Below are 6,000 nucleotides of genomic sequence, written 5' to 3'. Positions count from 1 at the left end.
TTTTGGGTGTGGAATGTGCAACGAAAATGTGGGGGCGCAGCAAATGCGGAGGAGGAGGGGGAGATATAGAGGGGTAGGATGATGTACAAATCACTTACCATTCCTGTGATGGAGGGCACGGCGCGCGGAATCCTATGTCTGATGCAGTACGCTTGATTGTGAGCCCAAATGTGGTTGAGGGTCGAGGTGAGGGGGCATTGGAGCAGTGGAAGTCGAATTAATTTTAAGAGCATGTGTGGTGGAGGATCGGGGTGAGGGGGATGGGAGCGCAAGACTTTCCACGACGGCGAAGCCTCGGCGAGCGCAGACCGGCGTATGAAGCAAAATGCGGCGAGAGGCAACGCGCAGAATCCCCCCCCTCGCAGCAACGCTTCCTCCACCCCCTGCTTGCTCTGGTCCTGCTTGTTCCGCCCCTCGGAATCGACACCGGCGGACAAGGCGGTGTGGTGATGCGTAGGCTTGGCGGAATCAACGAGGGGCGAGGCGGCGGTGCGGCGGAGCGGAGGAAGCAAAAAGAAATGGTGCTTTCGAAAAATATGGAAACGTGGGGTGCGGTTAATTGGGGAGCGGGGGAGGGGGTGGGGGGGGGTGTGATTAATCGGACCAGGTGGGGCGCGCAGGGTGGTTCCGGCTCGGACCAGGTGGACGTGCGGGGGTGGTTCCGGCTCGGACCAGGCGCGCCGGTTGGCCTGGGTGCATTCTATGTGTAGAATGCACCCAGGTGTAATATATACATATATATATATATACATATATATATAGATATACATATATATATGTATATATATATACGGCGAGGCTAAAATGCACCTTGCAGCATTTGCTACAGCAAATGCACAGACCCCCTCCCGGCCTGCCACCCCCCCCCCCGCGCGCCTCCCAGCCTGCGCGCCTCCGCACGCGCACCCCGGCCCGACACAGCCCACCCGCCCGCACGTTGGCCAAACCCGAGCCCCCCCACCCCGCCCCCCAGCATCTGGGTCCGCCTAGCGTGGCCCACCGTGATTGATCGACAAATTACAATATTTTGTGTTACCAGTTGCACTGATTACAGCTATCCAATTGCAACCTTGAGCGATGACTTCGAAAAAGGGGCGTCCGTACAAAATAAATGAGGGGGGGTTGAGTTTTTTGAATAGATCGAGGAATATCCGAATCACCCAGGTGGGGGGGGGGGACCGCCACCGCCGCAGCTGCCGGTGCCTCCACCGCCACCTCCAACGAGGGCGCCCCCCGATCTGGTTGTGCGGGAGAGGGTGAGGATCCACATGGGGGAATGGCGCCGCCGTCACTGATCTAGCCTCCATCGCCGGCCCCAGCGCCCCACCGCGATTCCCAGGCACTTGTTGCGCTTGGGGATTATACGGTGGCATTCAGAACTCGATGATCCTCGGATGGGGAAGCAAATGCGCCATTGTCAATGGTGTCGTTGTCCACTGTTGCCGCCCCAACGACAACCCCTACTGCTGCACAAGCTCCTGCGCAAAACTTTGAAGCTGAATCTACTGATCCGCTTCATCATGTGATGACGCTGACGCCACCCGCCGCCCTGCCTCTAATGAGGGCACGACACCTTCGGATACGATCATTGATTATAATAAGGTGAGCTCGTTCCAAATAAATTTGTCATCTAGATTTGAGAATAAATTACTACCTTATGATTTAATTATTTTTAGAAACCATGGAGATGATGACAAGGACGTTGGGGAGGAGTTTGGAGGTGTGGTGGACCAGCAAGGGCAGCCAAGCCGAGTTGGAGGCCCAATCCAAGTCGAGTTTGAGTCTGTTTCGGAGTCCAGGAACAGCCCGCACCAAAATCAACGCCCATGCTGCATACGGAGTCCGTTTTGGATGCTCTTTATATTGATGGAAAGATAATTTCAAGGAGCTTCCAATGGCACTAGTTTGAGGCCCAAATTCATTCGGAGTCGACAGGAATCGCCGAAACAATATGACGTCTAGAATCTGTCAGGGCGCTGCGCCGCCGTCTTTTGGGCTGTTGGCCCGTGTACCATGTTGGCCCAAGTGGTGGACGCCCCCTTGGCCTCCACCAGCAACCCTAGGACCTTCCTTATGATATAAACTCAGTAGCCGCCGCCTTTTAGACTTGGGTTTTGTTTAGTCTTGAGTTTTCCTTTGAGGAACAGACATTGCATCGTTGTATCTGTGGCGACAAGTCCTTATAATATGACCTTATTATAATCAAGGGAAATTTTTCCACAGGACACTGTCAAAGCATGATTTTGTGTAGAGCACACCGCCAAACTCGAATTTGTTCCCAGCACACCGCGAAAGGGTCATTTAGTCTACCACACACTACATCCAATAAACTACTCATTTTCAACTGAGAGGTCAGATAAAAAGACAGTTTTGCCCTTTGCCCTCTTCCTCCTCGCTTCTCCCTCCCGCACCCCTCTCTCTCTCTACATGGCCGTGCCCTCCTGCTTCCTCCACCGCCCCCTCTCTGCTTCGGCCGGCGAGCCTGCGGCGGACGGCTTGGCGGGGGCGGCCCGCACCTCTCTCTCTCCATGGCCGCGCCCTCCTGCTCCTCCCGCCCGGCATGGCCGTCGTCCTCCCCCATTCCATGGCCGGCGCGTCCCTCATCCTTCCTACCTCGTCGCGGATTCAGCTCCATCCAACACCCTCCCTTCCATGGCCGGCGCGCCTCCTCTCTCCTCCCTCATGGCCCCAACCCCTCCCTTCCATGGCCGGCGACGCCTCCGTCCCTCCCTCCTCCTCCCTCGCCGCACGCGGCGGATCGAGCCGCGCGCACGCCTGCGCGGCGCGGAGGCGGGCCTCGCGGCGGCCGGGCTCGGCTCCGGCGACGCGCGCGCGGGCCATGGCTGCAGGGGCTGGGGCTGGCCGCTGCCACCAGCGCCCGGAGCGGCACCGCGTAGGTCACGGCGGCAAGCGCGGCCACCGCCGCGACCGCGCCCGCCGTGGCGCGGCCGTCCCGCCACACGAGCAGCGCGTACACGCGCTCCACCTGCGCGGCCACGTCCCCGATCAGCCCCTGGACGCGCGCCGCCGCCTCCCGGAGCTGCCGGTACCACCACTCGACCACCTGTGGCGGGGTCCCCGACGCCGGCCCCGCGTCGAACTCCTCCTTCAGCATGCCCGGAGCCACGCCGCGAGCGCGGCGGCCGGGGCGAGCGCGTCGCGGAGGCACGCGCACGCGGCGAGGGACCAGCGCGGGCTGTAGGCCGCGAGCTCCAGCACGGCGGGGCTCGGGTGCGCGGCCGGGTCGCGGAGGAGGTAGTGCACGGCCTCCGCGCGCAGCGGCGGCTCGGCGCGCGCGAGCCGGGCGGCGACGGCGTCCAAGGCCTGACGCGCGGCGAGCGGAGCGCCAGAGGATGGCGGACGCGCTGCCGGTGGAGCGCCGCCGTCGCACGCCGAGGATGGTGCGGACGCACTACCGGCGGGTGCCGCCTTCGCGCGGGGAGGCCGGGGCGGACGCACTGCCGGCGGGGCGCCGCCTGCGCGCGCGGAGGCCGGGGCGGACGCAGTGCCGGCGGAGCGCCGCCTGCGCGCGCGGAGGCCGGGGCGGACGCGCGGCTGGCGGCGCGCCGCCGTCGCCCGCGGAGGATGGGGCGGTCGCGCGCGGATGGGGGGGCGCCGCCGTCTCGTGTGCGGTCCTGGGGATGGGGATGGATAGGGTTACCTGAGGTGATAAGGTTCTTGGGGCATTTTGGTCTCTCTCTTTCATATTGTCTCACCATTAGATTGTAAAAGATTTGTTTAATAGAGTCAATGTGCCATACATAAAATCAAACATTTAGAATGTGCTACACACTAATTTGGAGAGTGCGGTGTGCAGCGCACAAAATCACATTTTCGGAGTGTCCCACAGACAAATTTCCCTATAATCAATGATCGTATCCGAAGGTGTCGTGCCCTCATCGGCCTCCAGGATCACTGCAGACTCCAGACGCTGCGCAGGTTGTCTACCCAGTAAGCACTCTGTAAATAAAAAAAAAGCTATGCTGGCCCATGCAAAGTTGAGACAAAAAAAGTGTGATTCGAGTTTCAAGTTTAGATACTGGGTAATTGCAACTTAGGTTCATATGGATTGCAAACTCAATTTTTGTCTGTAAAAAAAAATGTGATTCGAATTGCATAATGTGATTTAGTTTTGTCTGGTAATGTGATACTAGGTAATTGCAACTTAGATTGACATGGATTGCAAACTCAATTTTGTGCCCCCCGCAGGATCCAAATATAGCCCCTGTGTTTGTGCCAATAGTGAGGCAGGTGTTCCCTACAAAAGACGATGCTTACATGTTTTATAAGACTATGCGAGGCTAGCTGGGTTCAGTCTAAGGACAGCGAGGACTAGCAAAGAGACCAATCATTGGGTGTGTTCCAGGGTGGGGTGGCATGAAGGCAAGAGGGGGGAGGAGCCCAACAAAACGGAAAAGGGATCGAAAAGATGAGGATGCCCTGCATATGTCAAAGTGAAGCATGACAAGAAGTGGGGGCTGTGGTACTTTGATCATGTACAGCAAGCCCACAACCACAAACTGGAACTGTCCCCTAGGATGACCAGATACATGCATGCGCACAAGAACATGGAAGAAGGCATGTGTGACATATTCAATATAATGACAAGAAATGGTGTTCCGCATCAAGCAGCATTAAATGTGATGGCGGATCTGTATGATGGTAGGCATATGTGGGGTTTTACAAAGAAGGACATAAAAAACATGTATGTGCTTCTGGTTTTTTTCCCACCATATCTGAATTGCAAACATTCCCGTGCTAGATTTTTTTTACATTACTAAGGCTTTTTTTTTGAAAAAAATGATTGCAGGAAGGCGGAGAAGGTTAGAGAAGAAAGAGACGATGATCTTAACAAGCTTCTCCAATTTTTTAGGGAGTGTAAGGAGAACAACGAGCACTTCTACTGGGATGTGGATGCAGATCCAAAAACTGGGGTGGTGAGAAACATATTCTGGAGTCATGCAAGCCAAAGGGCTGAGTATAGAGACTTTGGAGATGTCATTACATTTGACACAACTCACAAAACAAACAGCAAGCACATGCCACTAGCCATGTTTGTTGGGGCCAACAATAACTTGAAGAATGTGACATTCGGGCAAGCGCTGATTGGTGATGAGTCAACTGGATCATTCTGGTGGTTGTTTGAGACCTTCAAGAGCTGCATGGGTGGTCCGCAGCCCCATGTAATCCTAACAGGTGTGCTATATTTCTTATTCAATACAATGATTGCAAACTTCATTCTATCTGGTTGCAATATTAGTTCCTTCTGGATTGCAAACTGCATGTGTCTGACACTGTCTCCCCCCTGGTTTATTGTGTACTGCCAGATGAAGATCCAGCTATGAGGCAAGCGATGAAAGTGGTGTTTGACAAGACACATCACAGAAACTGTCGCTGGCACATCCTAAGGCCGTGGGAGTTTGAGCTGGACCAGCTCTACACCCAACACAAGGATATGAAACTAAATGAAAAATTGGAATCTTTGATAAATTATCCACTTAGGCCAATGCAATTCGAAGTCGAATAGAATAGGCTAGTTGATGAATGTGGCAATGCTGAACACCTTGCAATAAAAGCTCTGTGGGACAAAAGGGAGAGGTCGATTTCAGCTTACTTCAAGGGGATGTACTGTGGCAGAATGACATCAACACAGAGATCAGAAAGCCAGAACAGGGTGCTCAAAGATGGCTAGGTTAATGAAAGTACAAGCCTGCACATGTTTGCTAAAAGGATGCTAGACTCACTTAAGCACGCAGACCGCATGGACGCCGAGGAGACACTACACCCATGTGAGTACAAAAAAAAGAAACTAAGATTAGCTTAAAAATATGATAATTGCAAATATTACTACTTCACAGTTGGTGCTCTGTCCATATACTGACTGCAAAACAAAAACATGGGTGGTGAAGGCTGAAGTGGTGCGAGCATGCAAAGCAAAGTTTGATGAGCAGCTGGGCAGGGTGTACACGAGGGGCGTATACCAAGAGTACAAGAAGCAGT

This window comes from Panicum virgatum, chromosome 8N (assembly GCF_016808335.1).
Source record: "Panicum virgatum strain AP13 chromosome 8N, P.virgatum_v5, whole genome shotgun sequence".
NCBI classification, from domain to species: Eukaryota; Viridiplantae; Streptophyta; class Magnoliopsida; order Poales; family Poaceae; genus Panicum; species Panicum virgatum.
Note: the sequence above shows the minus strand (reverse complement) of the source record.